A 14,113-nucleotide genomic window follows, 5' to 3' on the forward strand; every position below is an offset into this window, starting at 1 on the left:
CAACTAGCCGACCGACTATATTCGACCCCATAGGGGCCGAGCGGAGGTATACTTTCGTACTTTCGGTATTGGCGGGTCGGCTGTCGATTGGCCAGACTCATAGTCCAGTCAGTCGGACTTAACGCCTCCTTCGACTAGACTTGAGAGGGAGGTATGTGATCCGGTAATAAGGATGAGGGACCCTCAGTAGCGGGGGGTCAACGACACGTGGAGGTCAAGGGTCAACGACACGGTCGTGCCGAGCGGACTGGCAGACCATCCTCGGACATCCGGCTAACCGGGCACCCGGCCCGGGTCTCCCAGGTGGCCGAACGAAAGACAACCCGACCATGGGGCGGGTTTTCGATGCTCAAGGTAAAAGAGTCTCTAAGCCGAGCGGCCAGGTCGAGCGACTGAGCCACAGGGCGAGAAGGCGCAATCCCATCCGAGCACACGAGCATGGCTTTCCCCCCGGTCTGAGGTACCGGAGCATTCCCAAAGGCTATGAGCGCCGAGCGACTGGTCCACTCGGCCCGGAGATAAGTAATGGCACAAAGAGACAAAAATGACAACTGGTAACTTCGTCCTCGAGACACCTGCCGCCGACAAACAGCATGGTTGGCGGCAGGAGTGGATAGAGTATTGTACAGTGGAAGCTTCCACCGTCACATCTGGGATATGCTTGGATGATTGCGGAATGACATCAGGCATGCTTTTCTGACACGACCTATTGAGGTATGTTTGGGGAAGCATGCACGCATCGAGAAGCGTGCCCGCTCCTCCCCGGGGTCATATATAAGGACCCCCAAACTTCGACGGAGGTATGCAATCTTGATCACTGTAGCCACAGTAACGTTACTCTGCTTCTTCGTTGCCTGACTTGAGCGTCGGAGGGTCGTCGCCGGGAAACCCCTCCCGGCTCGGCTTCTTTGCAGGTTCGCCGGAAATCTACACCACCAGTCGAAGATAGCGGAGAGTGTCACGTCCCCAACGTTCGTCGACTTAGCGCTCGGACAGGATCATAATCTAATCTAATCTAATTGCATTTAAATGAAGATATAAAACTTAAAAAAATTGAAAGACTAATACAAAGCAAGAGTTAAACAAACTAAGATGCATCAATTGAACATAACTATTAAAGAGGCATTTCACCGAATACATGATAGGCATGAATTAAGTTGAACCAAGTACGTGCAAATTGAACATGGGTGATAATCAATTGATACAAGAATTCAACACATGATTGAAACACATCAGCTCAACACAAAAGCAATAATGGACAAGCAGTACATACACTCTAAAGACTAGGAACAACCTAACACATCAGATGAATGAACCTAAGCTTGTTGACAGAGCTTCTCTTCCTTATGTGACAAAAGGCAAAGTGCTTGCCTCCAATGCCCCCGCCAGCCCACCCTAGGACCAATACGAAGGAGGTAAATGACAGTAATTGAGAAGACAAGTGGATGGGGGTGAGTTACACAACGTGCAAGGATTTATGTCCTATCAACCCTGAGATTCGACCTCAAGACCTAATGTGATAAACAATAATCCACTTACCACCTCATCTATGCCCATGGGGGCCTGGGCTTCTCTTCCTTGATTGGAGCGGAGGTGGAGAAGGATCTCTTCTCTTCTAATCCAAAGAGACGAAGGTTGCGGAAGCGAAAAGGGGCTGCTAGATCTTCTAACTCAAAGAGGGAGAGAGGGAGATGACTAGCCATATGGAGGAAGGGGTGCTACTGTGTGAGGAAGAAAGTGGGATCTCCTCTTCTAACTTGAAGAGGAGAGGGAATAGGGATGATTCTCCGGTTCTTGATTTGTAAACCCTAAGAGGGGGTGGCTGGAGGTGAGGAAAGGAGGAAGATGGAGCCGGCAGTGGTGATAAAAGGTGGGTGCTGACCTTGGTGGAGCTTGGGCGTCGAGGAGTTTTGTGTGTGGATGAAGAAGATATGATGGGAGCTCCATCCAGCGGTGGATAAAATAATGGTTGGAGCTCTTGTTGGCGGTGAAGGTGGCGTGGCAGAAGAAGATGGTACATTTTTGTTCCCTAGGATCCCCTACGTAAGGAGGTGATGGGAGAGGAATGGAAGGGTTTCTTAATGGGTTTTGGATTTTGGGTTTATGAGATGAGTAAGAAGTTTAGATCTGGATCCAATAAGGTTTTAAATTGGGTTTGAAATTGGGTTGGTGAATTAGGCTTTTAGGATTGGGGGCCTTCCTTCCTTGGATCTAAATTGAATTGGAGCTCCACTTCTTGAATAAACCCTTAGATGCCTTAATCTCGATCAACAACCTAGATGCTCCAAATTTGATCTCCTCTTTTTTCCCTTTAAATCAAGTTAAACTTAGTTTGACACAACTCCAATCCATGGCACTTTAGATTTTCTACAAAACTAAATTCAAAATATAAGAAATAATATCATAATAGTAGAAAAATTACAATTAAGTTCAAAATAAATTCCTACTCACAAAATATAATATAAACATGAAATTAAGCATACGAGAAAGTAAAAATGCTAAGTATAAGAGCTAAAATAATGCATCAAAATGCTTGTTATCAAGCTTCAGATAGTAAAATATGTGGGGGTAACTCAAGTGACCATCTATTCAAATTCTCAGTTAACAACCCTATAGTTAGTGGAAAATTTTAAAATTAATAGTGAGCGGCTCACAATGTACATAGAAGCTTATGAAAAACTGAATGATGGTTTCCTAGAAGTTACCTTACACAAAATAATCCAGACGGATAATCAAAAAGCAGACAAACTAACAAAAATGGTTAGCTCATTATCCTCCTAGTTTCTATACAACTCAATGGAGCAAACCCTGTTGATAGCCCAAATTGATCTGCAAGCAAATACAAAAGAACCAATCGATTAGCGAGCTCCACTAATTTTATAGCTTCAGCAGGGAATTCTATCAGCCGACGTGAAGCAAGCTTGGGACATCAAGAGAAGGGTCAACCACTTCACTCTAATAGGATATCATTTATACAAGCAAGCTTTTTCTCGCCCATTATTCAAGTGTATCAGACCAGATTCAGGGTTGCTACGGTAGTTATGTAGGAGGTCAAACACTGGCTCAAAAATATTATTGGCGGGGTACTTTTGGTCCACTTTACAGGTTGATTCCACTTGGCTGGTAACTGTAAGTACCCTAGGTTAGTTTTGATATAGTCAACCAAGTTAAGTTAGGTCTTGTGGATTTGATGTCTTGTGTTTAAGTGTGCAAGAACTTAGGAACATGAGAAGTTAAGAGGAAGTCATAGCGAGAGAGAAAGATGACATAGGAAGAGAGTCGACAAACTCGGTGCATTCGAGAGGCGAGGAGCTATGGAAGAGTATGCCTGTGGGGTGAAAAGGATTGCACAGAGTGTCCGAGGGATGAGAAGCCAGGAATGAAGCATGCTCGAGGAGAAGACCAGGATTGGATTTGGGTGAGCTTAACTCTGGACAGCCAGATCATCGCCCAAGTGACCGAACTGGAAAATGGTCAACTCAGAGTTGACCGTTGCAGGCACTTGGATCCAATCCTTGTGCCTAAATTCTAGGCACTTGGATCTAATCCAAGAGCCCAAAAAGGGCGGCCACATCAGTGACTCGTTATCGAAGAAGATCAGTATGGTGGCCACATCAGCAGACTCTAGGTGCTCAGATCGTTTCCAAGTGCCCAGAATACTAAAAGTCATCTAGAGTAGTTGAATTGACTGTTACTAGCATGAATAGGGTTTGACGGATCCAAGCGCCCAGATCTCTTCTAAGTGCCTAGAAGGTGCCATGCCACCAATGGTCATATTCGACCAATGGTCCTTAGCGCCTTTTGCTCTAGGGCGCCTCCAATTGCCAAGAAGCGCCTCAAGCACTATTCATCCAAGGCTTTTTGAACTTTTTCACCCCTACAAAATGCGTTAGTTAGAAACAAAGTATACCCTGTAGAATGGGGTTTGCTCAAACATAAAATAAGAGTATTAATTAGTTTCTGTCTTTTCAAGATCAGAAATTAGTCATGGTCTCAGTTTAGGTGCCCCAAATGGACCTAGACTGGACCAGTGCCTAACGTCAAAACTTGGACTTGTAATCACCAGAACTCTCTCTTCTAGTGACTTACCTTCACTTACCAACTTATAGTCTATTGACTAGCCTGTCGACCCACCAGGTTTCTTGCCAGTTGTGTAGACCCAATTGGACTTCGTGTAACTGTCAGGCCCCGTGGACTTAACCGGACTTCCCGCCAGATATCAAGTTGGCCCTTTGACCTATCTAGGCTTCATACCAACTATCGGGTCCACAGATCTAGTTGGGTTTCATCCTAGTGTCAGGTCCTTTAGACCCGTTAATCTCTATACGCTCGGTAAATGTATTAGATCATAAAAACACCTAACTTAATTTGCTTATCATTCATCAAACCTAAGTTAGATAGTTAGTATAAATTGCACCAACAATCTCTCCCTTTTGACGTAATGACAACTTGGGTTAAGTTAGGAAAAACAAGTGCATAAGAATATCGTTAGAAAAAAATAACTTGATATGCATAAGTCTAAGAGTTTTAGATTTTTAATTTTGTTTCTTGATCATTTAGGGTGAAGTTATCTGCTTTTGGTCCTCCCCTATTCTTTTTCCAACTTAACCCTCTACTCTCCCCCTTTGGCATTCATCAAAAAATGTGTAAAATAGATATATAAGCAGAATAACAATCAGACTTAGGGAGAGGTGGTAGTTTTAAAAATTTAAAAGGTTGACAAGCTTTAATTTGTCAAAAGTTTTCTAGCACATTTTACAAAAATTATATCAAAGATATTTGAAAAGAATTTTCAAGGAAAATAAAGTGATTTTTCAAAGTAAATAATTTTCCAAAACATTTCAAAGTGTTTTTTAAAATAACATCTCTTTTTAATTGTTATTGTGTTTGAGGTTTTCAAAAAATTTCAAGTTGAAAATAATTAATGGTTAGTATACTTGAACAAGGTTTCTTAAGTAAAGATTTGAAAGAAGATATTTTCTTACAACAAAAAAGGTTAATAGTTAACTTTTTTATTTTTCAAAATTATTGAAAATAAATCCTCCCCTGAAAAAAATTTGAAAAATGTTCTAAGTGTCTAACCTTTAGTTACTAACTAACTAACTAACAGAAGATAGTAGTTTTCATTTGATTAGTCAAGTTTAAGTAAATATATCCAGTTAGTATTTGACTAAAATAGATTACTTAACCTGATCACTATAATTTTGATAATTTTCACCCAGACCTATGTTGATGCACAGATATAAGTATATGAAGTCTAGGCAAAGTCCTAAGCATCTCATGCCATTCTATATTTAGAATACACAAGTAAGGTAGACCTAGTATGCTTGTGAGATGCTGGCTATCTAAATCTATAGGTTTATGATATCTAGGGGTAGAGCCTAGGTTAAGTCTAAAGTGTTGGGACCGAAAAGTAGCTAGAGGGGGTGAATAGCTCGTCGCGTGCTTGTGGTCGGCGTTGCTTGTTTCTTCGACGATGTGCAGCGGAAATATACAAGAAACAAACTCACACAACGCTAACAAGGATGGTTTACTTGGTATCCACCTCACAAGAGGTGACTAGTCCAAGGATCCACACCTACTCACGCACCCTCCACTATGAATAACACTCCTTTATGGTACTACCAAAGACGGAGAAGCCCTACAATCTCTCTATACAAGAAGAAAGCAAAGGGAAAACAGATACAAGAAATATCTTACAAGACAAGCAATGAAAACCCTAACCCTAACTCTTCTTCTTGTTGTGTTCTCACCTCTTGACTTGGATGTCTCTCCAAGATCCTTCAAGAACTGGCGATCTGAACATCAAAGAGTTGCTGTGGAGATGCTGTGCTAGCTTGAGAAGATCGGAGCTGAAAACCGTGAGTTCTACCGAAGGAATCGCACGCCTGCAGCCTTTATCTGCGCCAACGGTCGGATCCCGATCGATTGGATTACTCCCAATCGATCGGGGAGGCTTTGGATCGATCCACTGATCGATCCAGAGCGCCTTTGTGCTCTCGAAAAATGCCTGGATCGATCCAGGGCTCATCGCGACAAATCACAGCTTCCCAATCGATCCACTGATCGATTGGGACCTCTAGATCGATCGACTGATCGATCCAGCAGGCTACTGTGCGCTCGCGATTGCCTCCCGATCGATCCACTGATCGATCGGGATAAAGGCTTCTCGTGGGGACACCCCAATCGATCGGCTGATCGATCCAGCTGTTGGTTTTTGCCCAAAACCAAGTCCCAAGCCCCCAAACCAACATCCGGTCAATCCATGACCTGTTGGTTCATCATGCCCAGCATCCGGTCACCCTTGACCTGCTAGGACTCCCTCACCAAGTGCCCGGTCAATCCCTTTGACCCACTTGGACTTTTCTTCATCATGCCAAGTATCCGGTCAATCCTTTGACCTAATTGGACTTTCACCAGATGTCTGGTCAACCTTGACCCATCTGGATTTCCTCGTGCCTGGCTTCACTCACCAGGACTTCCATTCTGCCTAGCTTCACTCACTAGGACTTCTCTTCTGCCTGGCTTCACTCACAAGGTCTTTCACCTAGTTTCACTCACTAGGATTTTCACTTCTGCTTGGCTTCACTCACCAGGTCTTTCACCTAGCTTCACTCACTAGGATTTCCACTTCTGCCTGGCTTCACTCACCAGGTCTTTCACCTGGCTTCACTCACCAGGATTTCCCTTTCTGCCTGACATCCCAGTTAGGACTTCCCAGTCAAGTATCTGGTCAACCTTGACCTACTTGACTCTTCTTCAACCAACCTGATCAGACCTTGATCAGAGGAAAATTGCACCATACAATCTCCCCAAATGAACAACTGCATTGTCAAACATCGAAACTCAAACCAAGACTCAAGCTTGGTCAACCAGGTCAGCCTTGACCTGAGGGATATTGCACCAACAATCTCCCCTTTTTTGATGTTTGACAATACCATATTTAAGTTAGGCTAATCCCATAGCCTCAACCTCCTTCATGCCACTAGGTAATGAAGACATAAGTTAAACCCTTCATTCTCCTCCTAAGAGGGCAAACTCCCTCTAGGTAATGAAGTCCTAACTTAAACCCTTCATTCTCCCCCTATTGACACACATCAACAAATGCTCCATCTCTGGGCACACATCACCAAATTCACTTGTTGAAAAACTCTCCCTTTTGAGACTCTCCCCCTGAAGAGTTGCTCATCGTTGTTCACAACTTCACTCGTTGTGATCAACACGATAATGAAAGTCCCATACCCGTCATTATCCTTAACCCTACATTCTCCCATTAATGTAGTCAAAATGCCCATCCTTGAGAATTTTTAACTTAAACCACTTGAACAATGAGGATATCCACTCCCCATTAAAGTTCAACCGCTCAACCTTGAGCATAGTCTGAAAAGAAGTTTGACCACCTTCCAAGGTTCATGAAAAAATAGTTTTCATGTCTTTAAAGAGTCCCTCCCCCTAAAGACATGGTGATAACTTCTGTCGTTGCACCAACAATGACTTGGAATCCCTAAACCTTTAGGAAATCCAAATTTAGAAGTTTTGAGGTTCAAATATTCAATATTTGAAGCAAACCTCAACCTAAACTTCTACTTAGTCTCCCTTAACCAATCCATCCTTGTTTTCAACATGAAAACACCCTTTTTATGTATACAAATATATTTTTAAAGGTTTAGAATGGTTACCTAGAGTAACCATGGTTCAAAAATACTGAAATCAGGCTTTACCAGCCAAAATCAGCAACTTCAATCGATTGGAGTTGGGTCCCAATCGATCGGACCATGCTGAATCAATCCACTGATCGATTCAGGAGGGCTGAATCGATCGGTGGATCGATCCAGACGGCTTCTGTTCGTGAGAAGCCTGTTCTCAATCGATCGCCCGATCGATTGAGACCCTTCAATCGATCGGGTGATCGATTGAAGTCTGATAGTTGCTGAAATTTCATTTCAGTCAACTTCAGAAACCCCTAGAAAATTCTACAAAATTCCAAATATCGTGAAAATTTGTGTAGACATTATTTAGGGTATACTTTATCATGGAAAAATAGTTTTATATGAAAATACATCATATTTTCAAAGATTGACACAAACTTGAAAACTTGCAAAAACTTTAGTGTTTTCTTCAAGTTTTGTGTCTAACTATTCAATGATGATTACTATCAAAAGATAGCCTTCACCAAGGTTTTCCAAAAGCACTTTTAAAAACATTTTCAAAACCAATATCCCACCATGTTCCTTGGGCTTAATGCACATGACTTGTACATTAGCTTTCCCAATGATGGGAAAACACATAACTATGTGTTTTAATGAATTTAAAACTCAAAAGAATGCACTAAATCAGCATATTGAGTTTTGTTCATCATCCTAACATCTCACTTGTATCTATTGTGTACAGAACACATACAAGTCATCTTATAGATCTTTGTGAGATGTAAAAGTTGGTTTTACCCTAATCTAGGGATCATGCATATCTATCTAGACATTTTATAGATATGAACATCCACCTAGGATGTCACTTGTTGATACGCTTGTACCACTTGTTACCACTGTTGATACTTGTTGATAAATGCCTTTTGTCCTTAATTTTAAAGAAATAAACATAATGCATGATAATGTTATGGCATACATCAAAAAGAAATAATTTTCAAAAGAAAATTTCCTATAACTACATGATGTATGTATGTCATGACATGGTATTTTTGTGTTTTTCATAGTAAGTCATGAATGCAAAAATAATCATGATGTCATGGCATATAATGGGCAAGTAAATCATGGCAAGTTAGCATAAATAAAATACCTAAATTACCTATCTAAGTATCCTTAATCTTAGCTAAATTAACAATTAAACCTAGATTGCCCTCTAAACGTGCCAAATAAATGCCAAAACCTAAATTGGCATTTCTAGTTCTCTTGATTAACTTATGCCATTTGAAATTAAGCTTATTCCTCAAATGTTGACATATTTCATTTTTCTTCAAGAGTAGTACTAAGAAAATACCAAAATCCCAACTTAGTATTTCTTATATTTTCCCAAATTGTGCCATTTTAGAATAAAATCAATACTTTTCAAATTTGGCACATTTTGCTCTTTCAAAGAGTAAATCATAAATCTATTTCATTTTCAAAAGTCAATAATAACCTTGAAAATGCTCCTTGAGTGTCAATTTCTTCAAAGTTGGGTTAACTACCATTCTTTTTAGAGTTGACACTTTCTAACCCATCTATGGGGTAGAGAAGATGCTCCTAGGAACCCAAAACCTATTGGTGCTCCTTGGATGCTCTAGGTATTCACTAGGGATAGCTTCCCTAGATACCTTCCTAGTGACCTTGTTTGGCTTTTTAGAAGCCTTGGTCACATTTTCTAGGTCAACTCTAGGGATTTCTTCCCTTGTGACCTTCTTAGTGACTTTCTTTGACTTCTTAGAAGTCTTAGTCACATTTGTTACAAAAATACTCTTAGGGATGACCTCCCTAGTATTTTTGACTTGACCACTAGACCTAGGGTTTGTTCCATAGCTATATGGAACTCTATGGTAAGTAGGTACATCCTTTTTGATTTTAGGTTTGTATCCCAAACCTCTATGGCCCTTAGATGACCCTTGTTGTCCTAAACCTAGATTTTGCTCATTTTGCCCTTTAAGGATATTTTCCATCCTTTTTAGGGTCTTTTTTAGTTTGTCAAGTCTTGACCATAAGACTTGATTTTCCATCACTAAGTCCTTAGTTTTTAGTTTTCCATTAAGTCCATGATCATTTTTATTTTTAGGCTTGTAACTATGGTCCTTAGTGTTATTGCCTAAATTCTTATCTACCTTTCTAAACCTAGGTTGAGAGGTTTTAGCATGAAAAGCTACATGATTTTCCTTAACTTTATCATGCTTCCTATTTTCATGGTAAATAGCATTGAAATGATATAAATTAGAACTAGCATGTTTTTTATCATGATTTAAAGGAGTAGGCTCAATAAATGTTACCTTCTTTTTTACCTTGGAGGCTCCCCCTTGAGTTGAGCTTCCTCCTTGAGCCTTGACCGCTTTCTTTCCTTTGGGACATTGACTTCGATAATGTCCCTTTTGATTGCAAGAGAAGCACACAATGTGCTCCTTGCTCTTCTTTGTTCCGGGAGCGGTCTCCTTGCCCTTTTGTGCCACTTGGCCCTTTTTCTTGGCCAATTTAGGGCATTTGCTCTTGTAATGTCCATGTTCCCTACATTCAAAGCATATGATATGATTTTTATTTTTAATTGAAATTGTTATACCTTTGCTTGTAGGAGTGACATCTTCTCCTTTTGATTCGGAGGTAGAAGCTTCCTCTTGATCCGATAGTGATGATCCTCCATTTGATTTAGCTTGACTTGTGGAGGTGGAAGCTTCTTCATCCTCTCCTTCTTTTGACCCGGATGTGGAGACTTCTTCTTGCTCCAGGGTCAATGATCTACACTCCCCCTCAATCCTAGAGGTGGAGGCTTCTTCTTCTTCTTCATCCTCTTGCATATTAAACAAGGAATATGCTCCTTCCTTGTTCTTTTGGTTGTACTCCTTTGAGGATGAGACTTCTTGGACTTCCTCTTCTTCGGAAGTTGAGCATCTCTCTACTTTGGAGTCCTCTTCCTCTTCCTCTTGATTTTGCTCCAATGAGTCGCTCTCTTTGGATTCATCTTGGATTGGTGTAGTGGAGGGGATCTCATGAATTTGATGCCAATTTGCTCCATAGCTCCTTGGCATCCTTGAACTCTCCAATTTGAGCCAAAATATAGCTAGGCAATAAGTTGACCAAAAGCTTGGTCATTTTATCATTTGCCTCGCTCCTTTGGACTTGCTCCGGGCTCCATTTGCTTTTCTTGAGGACTTTTCCCTTGGAGTTCTTTGGAGCTTCGAAACCTTCCATAAGAGCAAACCATTGCTCTATCTCTACCATTAAAAAGTTTTCGATCCATGATTTCCAAAGATCGAAGCTTGTAGATGTGTACGGTGGAGCCACCCTTGTATCAAATCCAAGTCCATCTTGGAATTGCATCTTGAAGTTGAGCTTCTTGAATTCTTTGACTTTGATGAATTTGCTCCAACTTCTTCACCCTCTAGCTTTGCTTGTTTTGTTTGCCCCTTCTGGCGATGATTCCGGTGAAGAGCGACCTTGCTCTGATACCACTTGTTGGGGCTGAAAAGTAGCTAGAGGGGGGGGGGGTGAATAGCTCGTCGCGTGCTCGTGGTCGGCATTGTTTGTTTCTTCGACGATGTGCAGCGGAAATATACAAGAAACAAACTCACACAACGCTAACAAGGATGGTTTACTTGTTATCCACCTCAAAAGAGGTGACTAGTACAAGGATCCACACCTACTCACGCACCCTCCACTATGAATGACACTCCTTTATGGTACTACCAAAGGCAGAGAAGCCCTACAATCTCTCTATACAAGAAGAAAGCAAAGGGAAAACAGATACAAGAAATATCTTACAAGATAAGCAATGAAAACCCTAACCCTAGCTTTTCTTCTTGTTGTGTTCTCGCCTCTTGACTTGGATGTCTCTCCAAGATCCTTCAAGAACTGACGATCTGAACCTCAAAGAGTTGTTGTGGAGATGATGTGCTAGCTGGAGAAGATCGGAGCTAAAAACCGTGAGTTCTACCGAAGGAATCGCACGCCTGCAGCCTTTATCTGCGCCAACGGTCGGATCCCGATCGATTGGATTACTCCCAATCGATCGAGGAGGCTTTGGATCGATCCACTGATCGATCCAGAGCACCTCTATACTCTCGGAAAATGCCTAGATCGATTAGTGGATCGATCCAGGGCTCGTCGCGACAAATCACAGCTTCCCAATCGATCCACTGATCGATTGGGACCTCTGGATCGATCGACTGATCGATCCAGCAGGCTACTGTGCGCTTGTGATTTCCTCCCGATCGATCTACTGATCGATCGGGATGAAGGCTTCTCGCGGGGACACCCCAATCGATCAGCCGATCGATTGGGCTCCAGCCAATCGATCGGCTGATCGATCCAGCTGTTGGTTTTTGCCCAAAACCAAGTCCCAAGCCCCCAAACCAACATCCGGTCAATCCATGACCTGTTGGTTCATCATGCCTAGCATCCGGTCACCCTTGACCTGCTAGGACTCCCTCACCAAGTGTCCGGTCAATCCCTTTGACCCACTTGGACTTTTCTTCATCATACCAAGTATCCGGTCAATCCTTTGACCTACTTGGACTTTCACCAGATGTTTGGTCAACCTTGACCCATCTGGATTTCCCCGTGCCTGGCTTCACTCACCAGGACTTCCATTCTGCCTAGCTTCACTCACTAGGACTTCTCTTCTGCCTGGCTTCACTCACTAGGACTTCCATTCTGCCTAGCTTCACTCACTAGGATTTTCACTTCTGCCTGGCTTCACTCACCAGGTCTTTCACCTAGCTTCACTCACTAGGATTTTCACTTCTGCCTGGTTTCACTCACCAGGTCTTTCACTTAGCTTCACTCACTAGGATTTCCACTTCTGCCTGGCTTCACTCACCAGGTCTTTCACCTGGCTTCACTCACCAGGATTTTCCTTTCTGCCTGACATCCCAGTTAGGACTTCCCAGTCAAGTATCTGGTCAACCTTAACCTACTTGACTCTTCTTCAACCAACTTGATCAGACCCTGATCAGAGGGAAATTGCACCAAACAATCTCCCCAAATGAACAACTGCATTGTTAAACATCGAAACCCAAACCAAGACTCAAGCTTGGTCAACCAGGTCAGCCTTGACCTGAGGGATATTGCACCAACATAAAGTTTAAATACTAGAAAAACGATGATTTTTAAGAAAACTTCATCTTAAATAATTTAGCCTAGAATTTTTAAGCAAAGTTAATGCAATTTCTAGTCTATTAAGCACATTCCTAACTGTTGACGTAAATTACTAAATTCACTTTCATGGAGAGATTTTGTAAATATGTTAGCTAAATTTGACTTGGACTCAATATAATTAAGTTCAATATCTCTTTTAGCTACATGATCCCTAATAAAGTGATGTTTAACTTCAATATGTTTAGTTCTTGAATGATGCACTGATTTTTTATTAAGTTGATTGAGGTAATATTATCAATTAATACTTTTGTATTTTAAAGTTTAGATTGAAATCTTTTAGGGTATGCATCATCCATAATAGCTGTGTTACATATTCTCCTATTGCTATATATTTCTGCCTCAGTAATAGATAAAGTAACACAATATTGCTTTCTACTAAACCAGCTGATAAGTGATGGTCCAAGTAATTGACAACCACCACTTGTACTTTTCCTATCTAATTTCAGGCATAATCTGAGTCACAGAATCTTATCAATTCAAAATTAATTGTTCTAGAGTACCGCATTCCTACGTTGGGTGTGCCTTTTAAGTATCTAAAGATTCTTTTAACATTAGCCAAGTGTGACTCCTTAGCGCACGTTTGGCACCTAGAACATATACTAACTAAAAATAAAATATCAGGCTGACTGCAGTTAGGTATATTAGGCTTCCTATGACACTTCTGTAATATTTAAGGTCTATAGGCTTTCCATTTGGATCATTGTCTAGGATTACATTGGTGGACATTGGGGTTTTAATTTCCTTGGAGTTTTTCATTCTAAATTTCTTGAGTAATGCAAGTGTATTTTTTGTTGATACATATAATTTCTTTCATTTATTTGTTTAATTTGTATACCTAGAAAGAATGTAGTTGTCCTACTAGATCCATTTTAAATTCTTGTTCCATCAACATTATAAATTTTTGTAGAAGTTTTGAATTAGTGAACTCAAATATTATATCATCTACATAGACTTGAGGTATAAAGAAATCTTGATTAATTGTTTTAATGAAGAGGGTTGGGTCTACTTGACCTTGTTTGAAGCTTTTCGAAATTAAGTGTGTTATCATTCTTTCATACCATGCTCTAGGAGCATGTTTTAAACCATAAAGGGCTTTCTTTAATTTAAACACATGGTCAGGGTGTTCTCCTCTCAAACCTAGGGGTTGGCCTACATATACCTCTTCTTTAATTAATCCGTTGAGGAAGGCCGACTTTACGTCTATTTGATATAATTTGAACCCCTTATGGGCCACATAGCTCAACAAAATTCTAATTGACTCAAGT

At 41.1% G+C, this 14,113-nt stretch overlaps 1 long non-coding RNA gene across 1 annotated transcript; it reads right to left on the reverse strand.

The window, feature by feature from the left end:
• Nucleotides 1-1,125: 1,125 nt before the first annotated feature.
• On the reverse strand, nt 1,126-2,037 carry LOC122002884. Its single transcript, XR_006117747.1, has 2 exons — nt 1,540-2,037; nt 1,126-1,395 (listed from the first exon to the last, which is right to left on the reverse strand). It is a non-coding gene; the product is annotated as an uncharacterized LOC122002884 (long non-coding RNA).
• Between the last annotated feature and the right edge of the window lie 12,076 nt (nt 2,038-14,113).

The sequence above is a fragment of the Zingiber officinale genome, chromosome 1A (genome assembly GCF_018446385.1).
Source record: "Zingiber officinale cultivar Zhangliang chromosome 1A, Zo_v1.1, whole genome shotgun sequence".
NCBI lineage: Eukaryota > Viridiplantae > Streptophyta > Magnoliopsida > Zingiberales > Zingiberaceae > Zingiber > Zingiber officinale.